Below are 8651 nucleotides of genomic sequence, written 5' to 3'. Positions count from 1 at the left end.
CTCAGAAACATTTTCTTGACCTGCGCCATTTTCCGGTTCAAGAGGTAATACTTCATCAAGTTCTACTTTCCTCCCACTTACTTCTTTTGAGAGAAACTCCTTCTCTAGAAAGGATCCATTCCTGGCAACAAAGATCTTGCCTTAGGATCAGAGGTAGAAGGTATACCCAATAGTTTCTTTAGGGTATCCTATGAAGACGCATTTTTCCGACTTGGGTTCGAGATTTTCAGGTTGAAGTTTCTTGACATAAGCATCGCATCCCCAAACTTTCAGAAACGATAGCTTAGGTTTCTTTCCAAACCATAATTCATACGGTGTCGTCTCAACGGATTTCGACGGAGCCCTATTTAAAGTGAATGCGGTAGTCTCTAAAGCATAGCCCCAAAAAGATAGCGGTAAATCGGTAAGAGACATCATAGATCGCACCATATCCAATAGAGTGCGATTACGACGTTCGGACACACCATTACGCTGAGGTGTTCCAGGCGGCGTGAGTTGTGAAACTATTCCACATTTTCTTAAGTGTGTGCCAAACTCGTGACTCAAGTATTCTCCTCCACGATCTGATCGCAGGAACTTGATTTTCCTGTCACGTTGATTCTCAACCTCACTCTGAAATTCCTTGAACTTTTCAAAGGTCTCAGACTTGTGTTTCATTAAGTAGACATACCCATATCTACTCAAGTCATCAGTGAGGGTGAGAACATAACGATAGCCACCGCGAGCCGCAACACTCATTGGACCGCACACATCAGTATGTATGATTTCCAATAAGTTGGTTGCTCGCTCCATTGTTCCTGAGAACGGAGTCTTGGTCATTTTACCCATGAGGCATGGTTCGCACGTGTCAAATGATTCGTAATCAAAAGAGTGTAAAAGTCCATCAGCATGGAGCTTCTTCATGCGTTTGACACCTATGTGACCAAGGCGGCAGTGCCACAAGTATGTGGGACTATCATTATCAATCTTACATCTTTTGGTACTCACACTATGAACATGTGTAGCATTACGCTCGAGATTCATTAAGAATAAACCATTCACCATCGGAGCATGACCATAAAACATATCTCTCATATAAATAGAACAACCATTATTCTCGGATTTAAATGAGTAGCCATCTCGTATTGAACAAGATCCTGATACAATGTTCATGCTCAAACTTGGCACTAAATAACAATTATTGAGGTTCAAAACTAATCCCGTAGGTAAATGTAGAGGTAGCGTGCCGACGGCGATCACATCGACCTTGGAACCATTCCCGACGCGCATCGTCACCTCGTCCTTCGCCAGTCTCCGCTTATTCCGCAACTCCTACTTTGAGTTACAAATGTGAGCAACTGCACCGGTATCAAATACCCAGGAGCTACTACGAGTACTGGTAAGGTACACATCAATTACATGTATATCACATATACCTTTCGTTTTATCGGCCTTCTTGTCCGCTAAGTATTTGGGGCAGTTCCGCTTCCAGTGACCACTTTCCTTGAAATAAAAGCACTCAGTCTCGGGCTTGGGTCCATTCTTTGGTTTCTTCCCGGCATCTTGCTTGCCGGGCACGGCAACTCCCTTGCCGTCCTTCTTGAAGGTTTTCCTACCATTTCCTTTCTTGAACTTAGTGGTTTTATTCACCATCAACACTTGATGTTCCTTTTTGACTTCTACCTCTACTGATTTCAGCATTGCAAATACTTCAGGAATGGTCTTTTCCATCCCCTGCATATTGAAGTTCATCACAAAGCTCTTGTAGCTCGGTGGAAGCGACTGAAGGATTCTGTCAATGACCGCGTCATCCGGGAGATTAACTCCCAGCTGAGTCAAGCGGTTATGCAACCCAGACATAGTGAGTATGTGCTCACTGACAGAACTGTTTTCCTCCATCTTACAGCTGAAGAACTTGTCGGAGACTTGATATCTCTCGACCCGGGCACGAGCTTGGAAAACCATTTTCAGCTCTTCGAACATCTCATATGCTCCGTGTCTCTCAAAACGCTTTTGGAGCCCCGGCTCTAAGCTGTAAAGCATGCCGCACTGAACGAGGGAGTAGTCATCGGTACGTGCCTGCCAAGCGTTCATAACGTCTTGTTCTGCAGGGAGATTAGGTGCGTCACCTAGCGGTGCTTGTAGGACATGATCTTTCTTGGCAGCTATGAGGATGATCCTCAGGTTCTGGACCCAGTCCGTGTAGTTGATGCCATCGTCTTTCAGCTTGGTTTTCTCTAGGAATGCATTGAAGTTGAGGACTACGTTGGCCATTTGATCTACAAGACATATTGTAAATATTTTAGACTAAGTTCATGATAAATAAGTTCATCTAATCAAATTATTTAATGAACTCCCACTTAGATAGACATCCCTCCAGTCATCTAAGTATAACATGATCCGAATTAACTAGGCCATGTCCGATCATCACGTGAGATGGACTAGTCAATGTCGGTGAACATCTTCATGTTGATCGTATCTTCTATACGACTCATGCTTGACCTTTCGGTCTTCTGTGTTCCGAGGCCATGTCTGTACATGCTAGGCTCGTCAAGTCAACCTAAGTGTTTGCATGTGTAAATCTGTCTTACACCCGTTGTATGTGAACGTTAGAATCTATCACACCCGATCATCACGTGGTGCTTCGAAACAATGAACTGTCGCAATGGTGCACAGTTAGGGGGAACACTTTCTTGAAATTATTATGAGGGATCATCTTATTTACTACCGTCGTTCTAAGTAAACAAGATGCAAAACATGATAAACATCACATAATAAAAGTGACATGATATGGCCAATATCACATAGCTCCTTTGATCTCCATCTTGGGGCTCCATGATCATCTTGTCACCAGCATGACACCATGATCTCCATCATCATGATCTCCATCATCGTGTCTCCATGAAGTTGCTCGCCAACTATTACTTCTACTACTAAGGCTAACGCGTTTAGCAATAAAGTAAAGTAATTTACATGGCGTTTCTCAATGACACGCAGGTCATACAAAAATAAAGACAACTCCTATGGCTCCTGCCGGTTGTCATACTCATCGACATGCAAGTCGTGATTCCTATTACAATAGCATGAACATCTCATACATCACATATATATCATTCATCATTCATCACAACTTTGGCCATATCACATCACAAAACACTTGCTGCAAAAACAAGTTAGACGTCCTCTAATTGTTGTTGCATGTTTTACGTGGCTGCAAAAGGGTTCTAGCAAGAACGTTTTCTTACCTACGTGAAAGCCACAACGTGATTTGTCAACTTCTATTTACCCTTCATAAGGACCCTTTTCATCGAATCCGCTCCAACTAAAGTGGGAGAGACAGACACCCGCCAGCCACCTTATGCAACTAGTGCATGTCAGTCGGTGGAACCGGTCTCACGTAAGCGTACGTGTAAGGTTGGTCCGGGCCGCTTCATCCCACAATACCGTTGAAGCAAGATAAGACTAGTAGCGGCAAGAAAGTTGACAACATCAACGCCCACAACAAATTGTGTTCTACTCGTGCATAGAGAACTACGCATAGACCTAGCTCATGATGCCACTTTTGGGGAACGTTGTAGAAAACAAAAAATTTCCTATGGTTTCACCAAGATCCATCTAGGAGTTCATCTAGCAATGAGTGATCGGATTGCATCTACATACCTTTGTAGATCACGCACGGAAGCGTTCAAAGAACGGGGATGAGGAAGGCGTACTCGACGTGATCCAAATCACCGGAGATCCTAGCGCAGAACGGACGGCACCTCCGTGTTCAACACACATACGGTCAGCGTGACGTCTCCTCCTTCTTGATCCAGCAAGGGGAAGGAGAGGTTGAGGAAGATGGCTCCAGCAGCAGCACGACGGCGTGGTGGTGGTGGAGCTGCAGTACTCCGTCAGGGCTTTGCCAAGCTCTACGGAGAAGGAGGAGTTGTTGGAGAGGGAGAGGGAGGTGCCAGGGCTTAGGTGTGGCTGCCCTCCCTTCCCCCCACTATATATAGGGCCAAGGGAGAGGGGGGGCGCAGCCTTGGCCCTTCCTCCAAGGAAGGGTGCGGCCAGGGAGGAGTCCATCCTCCCCAAGGCACCTAGGAGGTGCCTTCCCCCTTTAGGACTCTTCCTTTCCCTTATCTCTTGGCGCATGGGCCTCTTGGGGCTGGTGCCCTTGGCCCATATAGGCCAAGGCGCACACCCCTACAGCCCATGTGGCCCCCCGGGGTAGGTGGACCCCCTTGGTGGACCCCCGGACCCCTTTTGGCACTCCCGGTACAATACCGATAATGCGCGAAACCTTTCCGGCGACCAAAACAAGACTTCCCATATATAATTCTTTACCTCCGGACCATTCCGGAACTCCTCGTGACATCCGAGATCTCATCCGGGACTCCGAACAACATTCGGGTTACTGCATATACATATCCCTACAACCCTAGCGTCACCGAACCTTAAGTGTGTAGACCCTATGGGTTCGGGAGACATGTAGACATGACCGAGATTGCTCTCCGGTCAATAACCAACAGCGGGATCTGGATACCCATGTTGGCTCCCACATGCTCCTCGATGATCTCATCGGATGAACCACTATGTCGAGGATTCAAGCAACCCCATATACAATTCCCTTTGTCAATCGGTATGTTACTTGCCTGGGATTCGACCGTCGGTATCCCAATACCTCGTTCAATCTCATTACCGGCAAGTCACTTTACTCGTACCGTAATGCATGATCCCGTGACCAGACACTTGGTCACTCTGAGCTCATTATGATGATGCATTACCGAGTGGGCCCAGTGATACCTCTTCGTCATACGGAGTGACAAATCCCAGTCTTGATCCGTGTCAACCCAACAGACACTTTCGGAGATACCCGTAGTATACCTTTATAGTCACCCAGTTACGTTGTGATGTTTGGTACACCCAAAGCACTCCTACGGTATCCGGGAGTTACATGATCTCATTGTGTAAGGAAAAGATACTTGACATTGGAAAACTCTAGCAAACGAACTATACGATCTTGTGCTATGTTTAGGATTGGGTCTTGTCCATCACATCATTCTCCTAATGATGTGATCTCGTTATCAATGACATCCAATGTCCATAGTCAGGAAACCATGACTATCTGTTGATCAACGAGCTAGTTAACTAGAGGCTTACTAGGGACATGTTGGTGTCTAAGTATTCACACATGTATTATGGTTTCCGGATAACACAATTATAGCATGAATAAAAGACAATTATCATGAACAAGGAAATATAATAATAATCCTTTTATTATTGCCTCTAGGGCATATTTCCAACATGGGTGTCCTGAGCTGCGTGTTCAGGACTGGGTGTCCGGGACTGTGTGTCCTAAGGTTTAAATACCTAGCCGCCCCAACCAGACATACAGTTGTCACAGCAACTGGAACTGGTCCAACAAATCATTGTCTTCAACGAGTCATTGGTTTCATCTTCCCTTACCTTTACTTACTATTGCTCCTTGTGAAGTCATTGTATGTTTGCACTATCTTTTGTCTTCATTGAGTGACTGCATGTTCTGTATGGCTTCATAATATCTTCCTACCTGATCCTTACTACATTGCTGCTATTAAGTCATTGTGCTTTCACTTCATTGAATACTTGACTATGGCTTGTCTAGTGTAGTCTACCTTCCGCTGCATGGTAATAGGTTTATTTCTATCGTTTGTCTTCATAACTTCCACGTTTTGAGGACTTTCATAAAAATCGCCTATTCACCCCCCCTCTAGTTGATATAACGCACTTTCACATACATAAAAGAATTCAGAGAAGATTCAAATATTATTCATAGATAGACTTGATCATAAACCCACAATTCATCGGTCTCAACAAACACACTGCAAAAAGAAGATTACATCGAATAGATCTCCACAAGAGAGGGGGAGAACTTTGTATTGAGATTCAAACAGAGAGAAGAAGCCATCTAGCTACTAACTATGGACCCGAAGGTCTGAGGTAAACTACTCACACTTCATCGGAGAGGCTAGGATGATGTAGAAGCCCTCCGTGATGACGACCCTCTTCTGGCGGAGCTCCGGAACAGGCCCCAAGATGGGATCTCATGGATACAGAAAGTTGCGGCGGTGGAATTAGGTTTTTGTCTCCTCTTCTGATCGTTTGGGGGTACGTGTGTATATATAGGAGGAAGAAGTACGCCGGAGGAGCAACGAGGGGCCCACGAGGTAGGGATGTGCCCTAGGGGGGGGGCCCACCCTCGTGACCGCCTATTTTGTTCCTTGGAGCAGTGTCCAAGTCTCCTGGATGACGTTCGGTGAGAAAATCAGGTTCCCGAAGATTTTATTCCGTTTGGACTTCGTTTGATATTTCGTTTCTTAGAAACACTTAAATAGGCAAAAAAACAGCAATTCTGGGCTGGGCCTCCGGTTAATAGGTTAGTCCCAAAAATAATATAAAAGTGGAAAATAAAGCCCAATATAGTCCAAAACAGTAGATAATATAGCATGGAGCAATCAAAAATTATAGATACGTTGGATACGTATCAGGAGGTGGCGCGAAAGACGAGGGAACATCGGGGCAGCTCCTTGGAGGTGGAGGACAGGGTGGCTGAACCGGCGGGACGACCAGATTGACGACGGATCCTCATCCGGTACGGTTGATGAGGGACGTCGAGGTGTTGCTATGGACGACGTCGTTGGGGAAGAGGCTCCAGCTGGGTGGCGGACGGAGGAGGGTGTGGGGCTTCGCGGGTTTTCCCGACCTCGGTGTACGAATGAGTGGACGAATGGGATGGGAGTGGGGAACCATGGCTTAGGGACGCACTTGTCCAAAATGTGGGGTAAGTTACGAAAGTACCCCCACCGATTTGAGGCGGTTCTTTCGGTTCAGGGGTATCACGGGCATTTCACGTGTCAGGATTTCACATGAGGTGGGAGTTCTCGCGCGCGTTGTAATTTTGGAATAGCAAGGCGCAGGTTGAGATGGAGGGTGTTGTCGGAGCACAACGAGACAAAGATATATCTTAAATATTTCGGGCTAACAAGGCGCGGGTTGAAATTTCCGGACAAGCCTAATGTGTACTTTACCAAATCAATTCACACTACAAATGTCATTCAAACCTTTGAATTAATGTTGTGTTCAATTAAAATATTTCGCTACGTGTATAATGCATGCAACCTAGTACTCAAATGAATGTTTTAGTGCATTCCAAACGTATATACTACCGCTTCAATATGAACTAAATTTGAATTCGTTTCTCTATTTGAATAAGATCTACAATAATGATTGTTGTGAAGTCAAAGCATTTGAATCCGTTTCTCTGTTTTTATAAGATCTACAATCATCATTATTGCCAAGTTAAACCATCGTTTGTGTATTATCTTCACTAGCACACCACATGATTAGTCTCGAGTTACATATGAACTATGTGTACTATATGAACTCGAACTTGATTTTTTGAATCCACTTTATGTTGATTTCAAATCATAGTACATATCAAGCTCTAGCTAGATCTTCATAATCTAAACCATGTCTCATATGTATAATGTGTTTATCACATTATGTATGGTGCCCCGCCCCCTACGCCTACAAGTATTTAGATGTGAGTTGCAAACACCACACATTACCACAAATCCAAATAAAATGTGAGAATGTTCGATATGTTGTATTGTTTAGATTGTTCGATATTTAGTTGTAAGATGCAAACCCCACACATTATCACAAATTCAAATAAAATGTGAGATTGTTCGATGTATAGTATGGTTTATATTGTTCAACATTTAGCTGTGAGTTGCAAACACCATGCATTATCACATTATGGTATAACATGTGCAAAACCACAACACGTGTATCACCGCTATATTCATGCATGCACATGTTTAAAACACTATGATCTCCTATTCAAATATATGAATCCACTTTCATATCAAATTATGATGTTTGTTAGTCCCTTACACCCACACAATCTTCTAACCTTTGTAGCTACCACTAACTTTCTCCCGTGCATGCACACACCCTCCTCGCCCCCCCTCAGCATTCTATCCATAGCGCACATTCATTTTTTCTTTAGGTCGTTCTCCCACAGTATCCACAACTCCTTTCCGACACACACCGATCGATAAACCTCTCCAGCGATGTCTGCCTACAACATACACACGCACCTTCAATCTCCTCCTTTATGTGTCCTTGCCTTGTGTCTCTCATACGGTCCCACACACGTGTAAACTTTCGCCCCTCTTTTCATCGTTCTCAAAACCGCATAGTCATCCCCCTATCTAGCTAGTAGATGGGCCTCTCGCACCACCTCCTAGCTCCATTCTCTCTGTCTATCCATCTCGCCGGGCCTTATTTGCCTCTAACAAATGGACGTACATTGACCAATCTCCCGCTATACATATAGCTAGCTAGGTCCTTATAACTCTTTTCCCCACGCGTCAGTCGATCTACCTCATTAGTTATGTCTCTCCCTTCCTCCGATAAACAACAATTGATCTATTGATCTAGTTAGATTTGCTTACCAAAAACATGGTTCCCCTTCATCGTCCATGGATGTGTCCCGACAGATCTATCATGCATAGGCACACACAGAAACACATCCCCACTCTTATTGATAATATTACAGTTCCACCCTTAGTTTGTCTAGTAGGCCTCTCCCACCATCTTTGAGAAGCAACTCCATCACCCATCCAACACTCTACCCCTCTCCC

This window comes from Triticum dicoccoides, chromosome 2A, assembly GCF_002162155.2.
Source record: "Triticum dicoccoides isolate Atlit2015 ecotype Zavitan chromosome 2A, WEW_v2.0, whole genome shotgun sequence".
NCBI classification, from domain to species: domain Eukaryota; kingdom Viridiplantae; phylum Streptophyta; class Magnoliopsida; order Poales; family Poaceae; genus Triticum; species Triticum dicoccoides.
Note: the sequence above shows the minus strand (reverse complement) of the source record.